This window comes from Erithacus rubecula (assembly GCF_903797595.1).
Source record: "Erithacus rubecula genome assembly, chromosome: 15".
Lineage (NCBI taxonomy): Eukaryota > Metazoa > Chordata > Aves > Passeriformes > Muscicapidae > Erithacus > Erithacus rubecula.
Window position 1 is genome coordinate 12,359,643 of NC_136667.1, and position 14,088 is coordinate 12,373,730.

Below are 14,088 nucleotides of genomic sequence, written 5' to 3' on the forward strand. Positions count from 1 at the left end.
GGTACAGTGTTTGGGAAGAATATTACTCATAAATGGATTTTAACTATTTAAATTGGCTTCTGATCAGGAACTATGAAAAGACACCGTGCGGCACAGAACTCTTCACTTAGTTTACTGGGATTAACATGAGGAGGAAAAAAACCCTAAAGATTAAGGTTTCTGACTTCAGAATAGCAATATGTGTAATTCTGCAAAGATACCCGTGTCATAATCCTGGACTAAAAGAAATGAAAAAAATTTCTTCAGCAGCACTTCACTGATTATTAAAGATTTGTTGGTAAATGGTTTCTTACTGTGTGTAGAACATTTTAAACCCATTCCATATAGACTAAATCATGTTCAAATCCTGGATTCCACAAATGTACACTGTGCTTTGCTGCTGTACTAGTAAAACTGTCCAGCTTTCATCTATTTATAAGCCTTGTGATATTTCAGATCACAGAGGCAAGTTGTTACATGAGAATTTTAGCTTTTATCTTTTTACTAAAAGGTATATTTTCATCATTTTGGTAGGACTAAAAAAAGTTCCCACTGGCCATAACAGACATCTGATGGCTTTCCCTCCTTCCACACACCAGTTTTTCCCATTTTTTTCAGAAGCCTGATATCAGATCCTGTAAGCAAGTATACAGGCTGATACATGCAAATAAACTGTCTTAGCTTGATTGTGCCCCTGCTAAATACAGATCCATGGGGCCTTTAGGAAGAACCTATTTCTTTGCAGGCACACACCAAGCCCTTATCTCCAGCCACTCCCTGCTGTGAGTGGCTAAGGCAGGGTGTGGGAGCCCGAGGTGTGGGATGTCTCAGAAGGATTCCCAGTGCTGGGTTTTATTGCCTTCTTTTGATCCCTCTCTTAGAGGTGGTAGGTGCACAGCTTTGACCTACTGAACTGAGCTATGCTAATATGGCCAGAACACTGCAGTAATTATTTAATTGTATGACCGAGAGCTCCAATTGCTTCTGTACAATACCAGCCTACAAAATGCATATTCCTGTGTTACCTGAAAAAGTGAATAGTTTAAAAAACTCTAGGTGGGTTTTTTTTTGCTCTTCCCATTGATCATTTTTTTTTTTTTTTTTTTCATTCTCTAAAACTCAAGATAAGCCCCAACTCAAAAGATCTGAGATCACCAGGAGTTTTGACTAAATCAGAGCTATAAGATTTGGCCCACAGTTTCTGGAACTACTCCTGCAGCCTGAGAAACATTGCTAGTCAAAGTGATAACAAACTGTGTACATACACTGTTTACAGTGGCCTGATACAAATTTTACATTATAAACTCAGCACCCTTTCCTCTTATAGCAGCCTGTTTCATATGTTGAAATCTTGTTTGATGGCAGTCACACAACCAAACAGTTTGTAATTTCTGAAACATCTAGGGAGACAAATCAAATGGTGTTCAAGCTAGTTAATTAAAACATTTCAGAATCTTTCACCTGCAGAATCAAGCTGTTTTGTTAAGAGAAGAATTGAGAGACTAACAGAGCAGGTGCTGCTGCAAGCACAGATTGCCAGAGAAAATCACTTTAGAGAAGCCCATCAGAAGTAGTCTGACTACAGGATCTAATAGAGAAGGCAGTATATGCTCACTGCTTCTCATTAACTGATTGTGAAATCTTTAGTTTAGGAGAGCTCTCATTGACATCAGTAGGGATTTTCCCAGAGTCAGACTGCAGGATTGGGACCACACTGTGCCATTATGTACCAGGCTGCCTATATTAGAGTTCTCAATGACAGCATCTGATCTGAAGCTGAATTAATTTAATAGAATACTTTCCATTGATTTCATTACAGATCAGATGAGGGGAAGAGTCACATAATGTCTGAAATAGTAGAATGAAGCATCCTTGAAGTTGTTGAACAGGTTGTGAATATATATGTATATTCTCTCCCTCAAGGGAAAAAAAAAAAGAACAGTGATTGAGGACTATGAAATGACAGCACAGAAAGGAGGAACACCTAAGCTGCAATCAGCTGAAATGATGCGCATCTTGCTTGGTATTTCTAGGCATCATTTATTGATTTTTAATGGAAAAGAATGTCAAAAGGTCAGAAGCAAACATTTGCACATCACTGCACATCTGAGCAGTACCTGTTAAGTCAATGATGCTTGATCCATTTGTGCAGAAAGACTAAGCCAATGCTTACAATACCAATTGTCCAAGACCTGTCCTGCTGGGAGGTCTATTGCACCCTGGCTCTGGTGGACCCCCTTGAAATCATTGCCAATGTGAGCAAGAGTATTTGCCTCAGTCAGCAATTTCCAGGACACAAGCCTTAATCTGTGTGATCCTTGGGGTAGAGGGGATAATGTATCTGCATTTATATGGATGCCCCAGTTCTACCTAGGATTGTAGGTAACAGCATAGAACAAAGCACTCTGCTTCTTTCCAGAAAAACTAAGAGAAGGGAAACTAGAGAATATTTTAAAGGACTTGTCAGAAACCATTTACTTCAGGAAGAAACCTTCCCATACCCTTGTATTCCCATTGAGCTTTTAAAATGCAATGCCACTTTCCAACTCACCCCAATAAAAGTTGCAACCAAAAATTGGGCATTTTTACTGGGTTGAACCTTGTTCTTCCAAGTGAATTAACCTCTTTCTGGAAGTTAATCATTGCTAGGACTGATATGTTTCCTCTTTTCCATTGGTGCAGCTTTGTGTTAGCTGTTACCTTTGTGTTGCCCCAGAAGACAAGAACACAGAAGTTACAGGGGCTAGAAAAGAGAGACATTCAGAAAGAACAAGTGGCAGAAAGATGATGTGCAGTAATGAAGCTTCTTTTTCCAACTTATCTCTCTGTTCCCTCCTGTGAATGAGCCAAAACCAGTAGCGTGTTCTCCTAATCTCAACTGTACTGCTTGATATATGTGTGTGAATCAAAGCAGATGAAACTATAATTTACAAGCTGCCTTCTAACATATAGGATTTTTTTCTTAAAAATATAATGAAAAGATTATTCTATTGCAATACATATTCTATGCTTGGAAATGCACTATTGTTTGATATGTGTTGACTTCCTAGTGTTCCTGGCATACATTACTGCCAGTAACCATCCCTCTCAGATGAGCACACCAGTCAAGATGAGATTGTGCAGATGAACTTCTTCATTTCTCAGAGGCAACTTGTCCTTCTAGTGCCCCCTCTCCTTCTTAGATGTTCTTTCTGAGAAGTAAAGAGCCTTTTTAAGCAGTTGTTTCCTTTCCATCCCTATTCTTTTCTAAAGGCTCAGTTATAGAAGGGTACTGAACTGGAGTCGAACTTGAGATTCCCCATGCCAACTATTTCACATGCCAACTACTGTAACACGGAATCATCTTTTAAATTAATTCTTTTCTGTTCATTATATGGAAGTCCTTTTATGAAAAGTGGTATATATTATTATGGTATCAACGTCTGATACCATTTTAAGTCTTAGTGCAAGATCTTCTTCCCGCTCCTGAAGGGGGAATGAGTAAATATAACTGCCCTTCTAGGTTGTATGGGGTTGGGTTTTGTTCTCTTACTGTCCCAGTCTAAAGAATTTTTCCCATTATCATGCTAAGGGAGCCTGCCTGGTTGTGCCCAGGCTCTTTTCAGGACTCTGGACAAAGGGGTATGTGGGGGCTGGCTTCCAGGGGGCTACTCCCTTGCTGCCTGGGATGGAGGGGAGGGACGGCCCGTCCGCAGCCCGTGCGGTCGGAACGCTGGGGAGCCAGGCGCTCTGCGGTCAGACTGCCCTGCGTCTGCTCCGCTCCAGCCTCCCGCCCCTGCGGACACAGCTGCCCACCAGGGCTCACACGGGGAGCGGGCAGCTGCCCCTGCACCCTGCACCCCGCACCCTGTACCCTGCACCCCGCACCCCTTACCCTGCACCCCGCACCCTGCCCCCCGCACTCCTTACCCTGCACCCCGCACCCTGCCCCCCGCACCCTGCACCCTGCCCCCCGCACCCCGCACCACTTACCCCGCACCCCGCATCCTGCACCCCTTACCCTGAATCCCTTACCCTGCCCCCCGCACCCTGCACCCCTTACCCTGCACCCTGCCCCCCGCACCCCGCACCCTCTCGCACCCTGCTCGCACCTGAGGCACAGCGCGGCCGCTGCCCCGCTGCCGCCCCCCACTCCCGTCTGCCGCCTCCGCAGCTCTGCGGGCCCTGCCGCGCTTTCCCCCGCCGGGAACTGACACCGGCAGAGCGTCTGCAGCTGAAGAAAGGACTGGAACCCAGTTATTAGTTCTGTTTTGTTGTTAATTTTTTTCATAGCTGCTGTTTTTTCTGTTTGTCCGGTTAGATATATTAGTAAAGAGCTGTTATTCCTACCCCCTTATCTCTGTCTGAGAGTTCCTGATTCAAACAATTATAATACTCAGGGGGAAGGGGGCTTACATTCTCTACTTCAAAGAGGAGCTTCTACCTTTTTTGGCAGACACCTGTCCTTTAAAGCAGGACATAAGTGCATTTTCCTCAGGAAGCAAACTTAGACTTGCTGCACCAAAATACCTAAGCATCACTATCTCTCATGAGAGAGCCAAAGCTGTGAGGTGGATGAGAAGCCATAACAGATTGAAGCCTCTTTGCACATAAAATTGGGACAAAGAGCCATACGAGTCAGGATTACACATGCGTGCATAATTATATGTCACCCAGCAATTATGTGGAGAAAGCACTGCCCATCTAGATTTTCAACAGCTACTGTGCATAAACACAAAGCATCTACATGCTGCCTTATTGAGGAACAGGAACGGAACAACTTTCAAAAAAAAAAAAAAAAAACAACATCAAAGATGACAAAAAAGCATATATTAAGGTATGATTGACAGCTGCCATAATGGACTGTCATGTCAAAAGAGCTGCCTTGCTAATTCCCTTACATAATGAGCTAGATGCTAGGCTCTCCTTACAAGTTTGATTGTGCACCCTTCCATCAATCTTACCGACATCTTGGCATCTGAAATACAGCAAGCCCACTTAACAAGGGCTCTTTAAACAGGAAAGAGGAGGGATGTCCCTGTGTATTAAATGTGATGTGGAGGTTGCTATGGTAAATTTGAACATGAGAACATTGCCGTGCAAAATTCCATACTGGTGGCTAGAGCTGAGGCTAGCCATGCCTCCAGGTTAAGAATACTTGGATTGCATCATTAAATCAGTGGCAAAAATATGGTTCTGGTGCCACATTCATGGTAATGAAAATGCCTTTGTTTGTGTCTGTAGATCCCCAGATGAAGAGTACCCAAAATGGCTTGTAGTATGTTCTCTCTGCAGCCTTCAAATATGGGGCTCCATCCCCCAGACTTCTTCAGTAACTAGGACTGGAAATATATATGCCTTTCTCTATTTTTTCCACTTTGATTGTCACAGTTACATAATGCTGCCAGTTGTAATCGCAGCTCAGTGGTGTTGTTAGGCAACTCCGTTAGCTTTAGTTATTGAACTGAAAATTGCCATGTAGGTGTCGACTATCTGCCCTGCAGTTCTACTGATTATAGCTTTAACTACTGGCACTTCCCTCATGACCAGTTCTCTGAGTTCCCATTTTGCTTGCCAGATTTATAATCTACTGAGACCCTTGAACTGTGAACTGCTCCCACCCAAGCAATTGGAGATTAATTGCCAGCTCTACTCCAGGGCCCTGTAGTCCCCCTGCAGGGACTGAGCTGGTCATCAGAGTGAAGTTTAGTGTATAAACATTTACTGGGATTTACTGTTCCCTGGGTTATTTCATGTTTCCCTATTAGAAGAAATTCCTTAAGAAACCTACTGATTTCCCAGCTCCATAGTGACATTTCTTAGAACATTTTGTTGTTTCTACTCATTCGTTATTGCAAAAGTACCAAAATAAGTAACATACTACAAGCTCACAGATAATCTCCACCATTGCCCATAGCACACAGGAGCTGCCACCACTATCATGCCTACTTTATCCCATGCCTTTGGAGGTATTTATTATTTTTTATGCTTGATCCATTTCTCTAATGCTTCCTGTTTTTTTCTTGCTCGCATTTTAAAGTTTTAAACATCAGTTTAACCTATGTTCCCTTTTTTCTTTTGGTCTCCTTTTCCCTTTTGGTCAAGAAACATTCCCCTCTACAAAGTATCATTTTTTGCATGTGTGATTCCATTGTTCTCCCTTTGCAGAAATCAAACTCTCTGGCAGAACACAAATGCTGATCAGACTATTCAGTATGATCCTCACAACTAGAGATATTTTCAACCCCCTCAAACTTCCCTCTTTCCAGCACTTGGCTGGTTTCAACTTTCAGGGGTTTTGTGCAATTGCTAACAACATTAGAGCCTTCTCTGTGCTTTTGTTTAAACACATTTAACAGGATTCTTGACTTTCTTCAACTCAAAAATATTCTCCTAAGGTACCTCCCATGGCTCCAGAAATCAACCCCATTCTATGTACAGTATCTCTGACAACATCAGCACCAATTCTGTTTCAACCTCTAAAACTTTCAGTCAAAAATACCAGCCACAAAGGAAATTTCATACCTGAAATATCACTTCACAAGCTCTGTCAGTACAACATTTGTTTAGCTGGGGTTTCTTACCTCATGCTCCCATCTCTCCTCATTGTAGTTCCAGGCTCCTCCAGTGCTCTGGATTGCTTCCAGGTCCCCAGTGCTCCTTCTTATTCAGCCTTTTCTCCCACCATTGCAGACCTGCAGCCTCTTTCCCAGCAACACCCACGAAGCCTCAAAAGCTTTGCCTCCCTGCAGGACCTTCCTTTATTTGCCACAGCTGTTTTAAATGTTCAATAATTAAAATTGCACCAAGGTATTTAAAAGCTTATGGCTGTACCTTTTAAATTCATGGGGGTAGAGGTGACTTTCTGAAAGCATGAACAGATACGGGGAAGTTACCAAGTCCATTTATTAACTTTAAATTTCATTGCTGTCCTTTATTTCTTTAACACTTCTGATAAACTCTCCCCCAGTATTTCTGTGTATATTTTTCAAAGCTGCATGTCTGTTTTGGCCACATGTTTGTTCAGTTTGCTTATGAACATCTTGGTAACAAATTCATCCTCTGCGTTCCAGAATCCTGCTCCAGCCAATCCCATATACAACAAAAGCTTGTCCATTCTCCATGTACCAGTTTAATATGAATATTTTCATAGGCACTGGGAGTGAAATTTGGGAAGAGAAGAACATTTATGCGATGAAAACACGTGTTACAGACTGTGAACAGAGTTCCTGATTCCTACATTTCAAAGACCTTCTTGGTGGTCTTGGCTACTGCTTTACTGCTTTATGATTCAACTTCCTACTGGTAAAATAGTGAAGATAATCTCTTCAGAATGACCTTGTAAGGTTGTAGAGAAAAAACTACTAGGCAGGAAAGTAAATAGAAAGATAAAAACATCTTTTGCTCTCATCTGTTGGAGTAAGTTTTTATTTTTTCCCACCTAGCCCTCTTCAGAGTACTTGAAAGTGAAAAAAGAATTGTGCTTCTCAGTGGGCTAGATCGTCTCAGTGAGAGCATTTTTCCATTTATATAAAGTATCTCTCATTTCACTTGTCATTCAGGGAATCTGTTTTGTTTGGGTTTTCCTCCCCCCACTTGTCTATCTGTTCTACTTCTAGCTTTCTTATCTTGAGTTCAAAAACATTTCCACTCTTAGTATTCAGATGGTTTTGTGTTCAAAACTCCAGACATCAGCAGTATATGACTTGTAACACGACATTTAATATTTTTTCAAGTGTATGTTTCTCTATGGGGCTTTTGAAATTGCTTTTAGTAAAGGCAATCTCTTAAGAAAAAAAATCATGGCTGTCTTGCTTTGCATTACCATGTAAAATCACCTTACTACTTTTTGCAGTTTTGTGGTTTCTTCTATGACAGTATAGATTAATGGATGCATTTTTTTGTTTCTCAGAAAGATCTAATCATAGCATAGAAAGAGAAGAGAAGCCAGTGAGAAGCCTCTGATCAGCCAACCCTCTCTAGATCAAATGCTCTCTGTTTGGGAACATCTGCCTTAAAAGATACCACCTGTTTGTAAAAAAAAAATACCAATAATAAAATACTCATATGTCAAATATTGCAAAGAATGTTTAAAATCTTATAAGAATCATTCCTTGTAAAGTAAATAGGTTATAAATTTAAGCTGAAAATAATATTGAAAAGCCAAAGCAAATACCTCTGCCTCTGTGGCTGGTGTGACAGGATGGTGCATGTAGAGCCACGAGCACATTAAAACATTTGATATTCTTAATCAAATCCCATTTTAAGATGTGATGTGTGTTACTCCACTAAAGGTCATTTTAGTTACAGTAGCATTAAGGGTTTTCAATAAAACATTTTAAATGCCAGTTATATAACTGCTTTTAAAACATTTAACAGCCACATTGGTTACATGACCTGAGACAAAGGATATTTTCTCAGCACTTTGATATATTGTGGCTGGATTATCCTTATGGGAGCGTTCAGTTCCATAATGGCCTCAGGTCATCCCATAATATGTGGTATAGGATTTTTTTCACCAAAACAATAATTGCTAATGAAGCCAATGGTTATGGAAGTTCAACAATATGGCAGAGGATGGAGACTGCAGTCAATAATAGCAGTGCACACTGGCCAGTACAAGAAATTCATCAGCACTATTCAAGGACAAAGAGATGCAGCAATAAGGAACAAACACACACAGACCTGGGTCTTAGCACTGCATGGATGTTATGGAAAAATTACTCAAGGAAACAGAAGTTTTTTCCTCCTCTGCATTTCCCAGAGTTTTGCACCATTAAAATATGCTAGAATATGAGGTATATGTAATATAATACAGGATATGTAGGATAGCCAGGTGTGCCTGGGCACATACAGAGATACACTCCATACCTCTGAGCAAGCTCCACCTGATGTACAGGAGACTCATGTCAGATTTTATTGTTGAGGGTAGACAGCTATTTCCTGTTAGGTCCTCTGCAGAATGATACCAGTGGGGCAGCACTTTCAGCTGTGGCATCTCTCAGATGCTGGATCCTGCTTCTGAACCCAACAAACTTTTTGACTTGCAATACATGTAGTAGATCATAAGTCAACAGGACACATTCCTCTCTCTTTCTTTAATTTTTTTTTTTTTCTGTTACTTATCTCTTTGGGGTTTGGGTTCTTGTGGTTACAGTCATCTATCCACCTATTCCTATGCAATCCTGGACTAGGGAGCATGGATGGGATTGGCACAGGGTTGTAGCCATGCTTGTAGACTTCTGCTCCCTTAAAGCAAAGCATGTGGACTTTTTTTTATCAAAAGATAATATTTGTTGCAAAAATGAAATAAAAATCATGTATTGTTATTTTCTTCCACTCTGAGCAGGAGTTATTTGACGACCTTCTGAGGGCCTGTCCAGCATGAATTATTCTAAGAAAAAGTGTATATTTGTTGAAAAGCAATATAAGCAAAACCAACAGTGGCAATCTTTTTCCACTGCTCTTAGGCATCATCTCTTTCCCAGTGACTTTGGGTCATCATGAAATTAAGAAGTTGCTGTGTTTCAGAATAATATCTTTTACAGGCAATTTTATCATGAGCCAATGAAATAAATGTTTCCAAAGTGAACAGCTGGCATCTCTTTTCATAAAAGATTCCCTTTTAGAACACTATTTCCAAACAATATTACAGTGCCTCCATTCACATGGCTATAGTTAAGACTGTGTCAATACTTCTCTTGTAAACCTCGTTTTTCAAGGGTTTATAACTTTACAGCTGAGCCATAATTAGCTGGGATTTGAGTTAAGACAGAAGAGTTTAGTCTGTCTGTGACAGCATTTTTGCTAATATTGACAAAATCAGTTTTAAATCATAGAAGAGTACACAATTTATATGCATAAAAATGATTTTTGAACATCCAACAGCTTTGATTTTTAAAAAGGAATTCTGACAAGTGATTAGAATATACTGTGATCTCCATATTTTTTGTCATTTTAAAAGGAAAAGAGCAAAAAAACCACTTCAGAAAATCAGTTTGACAAACATAGAAATTCAAAATCAAAGTGGATGGTCTTTCCTTAATTTATGCTGTTATGAAGAATGGGTACAATGATCCCACTAAAAGGCACATAATCAAGCTTGTGTTCTGTGGTTTTATTCAGCTCTTGATGGTATATAAGCAGAGTTTTAATACTTGATATAATTTTGTTTGAGTATTTTATGACAACACCAATTTGCATCCTGCCTGTTGTTTTATGGTCACTTCAATCTCAGCCAATAGCCCACCTTTCTGCACCCTCTGTTTCCAAAGCCTCATTATTCATTACAGTGCAAAATGAACATCTCCTATTTCCCATTACAGTCATCCCCAGCTGGGCTACACTGCCAGCCCAAGTCACCCTTTTAGCATCAGTTCACCCTGGTTTTGTCACTGGGCCCTTCTGGCTGCTTAGGAGAACCAGATGACTCAGATCACTCACTGTTATCTTAATGGCAGCATCGACTGGCTGCCCCCAGACACCAAACAGAGAGAAATACTTGTAGTAACACACAGGGTGGGCACAGCCAAGGGCCTCACTCAGAGACACTCAGAGTGGACCCCTGTGCCACATGGCACATCTTCTCCTTTTTTTACCTGTGTAGGCACTGTCAGTGTTTTCCTCCTTCTTCCCTTGTTCTTTATGCAGCCAAAGTTTGGTAATATAATCTTGGTTGAGCTAGGAGACTTTGGAAATACACCTATTTTAGCCTAGTATGTTATCTCCAGTAATGCTGAACAGAGCAAAAGGGATAGACTTTCACCTCAGCATTATAACACTGTGGAAACAAACACAAACCTTTAACATTAGAGTGCAAACAGCAGCCACAGAGCTCTCCTTGTTACCACTGCTGACTGATCTGTTTGGGAATTGAAGGCTAGGATGACTGTATTCCTCTCAGGCCAGAGTTAACTGTATTACACATTCAGAAGCCTTCCTGAGGTCTGTAGCCATCACCCTCCACAAAAGCATGAAGTTAAAATTGTTTCTTTGAATTCAAATGGAATCAATACTTCCCAGGAGACAGATGGGCTTTTCTTTTCTACACTGAGAAAAGAACCAGTGTCTGGAGTTCTGGTTTAAAGTTTTCATTCAGCTACAGGACAGCACCAGAAAAAACTGGCAGAGACTGAGCACCTGCTTTTTTTCCTTGATCAGCCCTGAATCATAGAATTCGATAATTTATATAAAGGGAGCTTGCTGTTGCTCTTGCAGGCAGCTTTTTAGATGACACAGTCTGGCTCAGGCAAGAAGGCCATGCTTATTATTTTTTTGGAGCTTTTTAATTTTTACTTGTAGCTGAATCCTCTAAGTCAATTGTATCTGCAGGGGTGGGAGAGGAATTTAATTGCTTTTACTTCCTACCTTCATCTCAGGGTGACCATTCCATTAATAATACACAGGAAGCAGCTAGGAAATGCATGGTAGAATAGGGATTAATTGATATTTGGAAAGATTTCAGTCCACATTTGAAGGAAAAGGTTATACACTGTAGTCCAGCTCTAGTTACTATGTGCATTTCATTATTACTTCTTACAGCCCTGCTTCTTCTGGATTTAGATCTGTTTCCCCCTTTCTTTGGCCAACAAGGCATATACAAAAATTTCTATTTGTTTCTTGCTAGAGGCATTTGCTGTGTTTCTGATACACACCACCCAATATTAAATAAATACATATATTCCTCTGTATTTTCCAGTAACTACGAGCTTTTTCTGCACTGACACCACCCACAGTTCCATTATGAACAATTTGACTTTCTAAAATGATACTGATTTCTCTGCTTGGAAGGTACAAGATTAATAGCTTTAGAGGCAAAAGTCCTTCAATCCATTCACTGAATAGGTGCTGCAAGCTTGCTTCAATGCCTGCAGATGTGCTTCAGCACATCACTTTTAGTTCGAAACATGAGCGAGGCACTTCTCAAATCAACAAGGCACTAAAATACAGGAAACAGATGGGTAATTCCAGTGATGTCAGGGCAGGAAGGTATGATTTAGTCGGCTTGAAAAGGATGAGTCTGACAACTTGACTTGTTTTGCCATAGAAATGATAATGACTTCAGTAACTTCTTTAGCCATTTTAGAGACTTCAGAGCAGCTAATATTGACACCCATAAAACCAGTAACTACTGGTAGCAGAACTTGACTCTAGTTGTCAGGAGCAAGGGAGAAGTGTAAAGAATTGAAGACCCAATAAAAAAGATATATTAGATTATTTTAAGACCTTGAGAAATTCACCATTTTTTCTCAATGCCAGTTACATTGAAAATACTCTAAAATAAGGAATGAAACATAAATGTCCAGTTACATGTACTTTGATAATGTTAGGTGAATTGGGCAAAGACCTTTTAAGGGCCATTGGTGTTACAGCAGCTTTTATGATGCTATTTGAATTTGAAAGTAATGGATTCTTCTAAGCAGCTAAAGCCAGACTATTTGGAAGAGTTTCAGGGCTGCTAAATGCACACTGCAGAGAATGTAAAATTTGAGTGGCCATCTCAATTTAGGACTAAAATGTCAGAGGAGAGGTAGACCTGTGTTTCGTATGTGGTACCATGAAGTATTTTGAATGCTAATCATGGAAACACTTAAGTATTTTTGTAATAAACTGCCCCTTTGGGAGCACAGCTCGACTAGTTACAAACATCTGTGAAGATCCAGTAAGTGAGTAAAGAAACAGTGATGATGACTGTCCTTTGCAGCAATTGGTTGGGATTGGAGTTCATCTCCTGAGCCAGTCACATTGTAAGTGACTTTCATAGTCTACCAGTGAGTGTTTTGCACTGCCAGTGCAGTTCTGTTTTAATTCCCTCTTTGACAGACCAAGAGAAAGGGAAAGTCATTGAAATATAAGAAGTATCTCAAGAAGATGCCCTGGAAGAATCTATGCTCACCTCACCATATCACATGGTCCTAACACATAACAGCTCTGAAAATGCCACCTTTTTCCATTGTGGGACATCTTATTCCTCTGTCTAATGAGTATGAACAGTAAACAACATATCCTATATTATAATAGTAAAATTAAAAATGTTCTTTTTACAACTATTGTTAAGAGCACTTTTCAAATCCCTCTAGTATTTTTCATCTATAGAGGTATTTGGTGTATTTTGCTAATTCTGGTTTTATTAATGTATTTGGTGAAGGTTATCTGAGTTTTGTCTCTTAATCTAGGAAACTTTGCAAGCACTGTTTGCTAGCACTGCTTTATCTGCTTTGATTCATTAAACAAATGAAGAAAGAATTGTAAACTGTGGTGCAAGAATGGGTAGTTATGCCTTATTTTAATTAAAATCAGGATCTAAAAAATCCAGCTGCTATCTACCCGGCTGTTCTTAGCCTAGTTTCTTCAAGTAGCTAGAGATTCTGCTGAAGTCTTTGCTCCATCTGCCAAATTCACAGAGCTGAATTCTGTGTACAGCTCAGGCTCCAGGCACATTTTCAGCCAAAAGAATCTGAATTCTTTGGTCACTAGCATTTGTGTAAAGCCTGTGTTGCTTTTATACAAATCTGCTCTACTTTCCACAACTTCCAAGCTCTGCATCTTGCTGTGGCTGCAAGTTTCCCCTGTAACATTTGAGGAAAAAAGACTCTACAACCTTCCATTTCTATTTTACCTTCTACCCAATCTCTGTAGAAGCCCAGAGATTGTCATGGGCAAATCTCTGGCTCCATTGAGTTTGCTGACCAAGAATCAACAAAAAAATTATGAAGCACAAAGCAACACAAATTTTTTAAAACTTCAAGAGAGTTTCCTTACCTTTGCTGAAACTCCCAGCTATGTAGTTTATGGTTGGGCCTCTGTTCTTAGTTATGGCCAACATATCCTGAGGTCTGTTGGAGAAATTTGATTGCAATTACCAATCAAATGAGTTTCCATCATAGATTTTTCTTAATTTTAGTTGACAATGATCTTATCCCTCTCAAAACCAGTTACATATTGCCTTGGAGACCACAGGATACCTGATGTGACTAGGATGCACCATTTGCCTGATTTTCTCTCCTTTTCCTCAGCCACACTGCCCACTCTCTGTGTTGTTGATCCATTTGGATATTGCCATTCTGCACCCCTGTGCTGGGAAGTTCCTAAGTGGCCATGCTGCTTACTTTCCTTCTCACTGCACTGTGC

The 14,088-nt window shown here is 40.3% G+C and overlaps 1 protein-coding gene and 1 long non-coding RNA gene across 3 annotated transcripts in view; both read right to left on the reverse strand.

The window, feature by feature from the left end:
• MAMLD1 (mastermind like domain containing 1) overlaps window positions 1-14,088 on the reverse strand; it is a 253,785-nt gene that overhangs the window by 115,168 nt on the left and 124,529 nt on the right. For both annotated transcript variants that reach the window (XM_079319018.1, XM_079319017.1), the window contains one exon: window positions 13,720-13,793. The gene's annotated coding sequence lies outside the window, so the exon portion shown is untranslated. The remainder of the gene's footprint in view (window positions 1-13,719; window positions 13,794-14,088) is intronic.
• On the reverse strand, window positions 1,177-6,611 carry LOC306808455. The gene is made up of 3 exons (XR_013776045.1): window positions 6,543-6,611; window positions 2,531-2,722; window positions 1,177-1,896 (listed from the first exon to the last, which is right to left on the reverse strand). It is a non-coding gene; the product is annotated as an uncharacterized lncRNA (long non-coding RNA).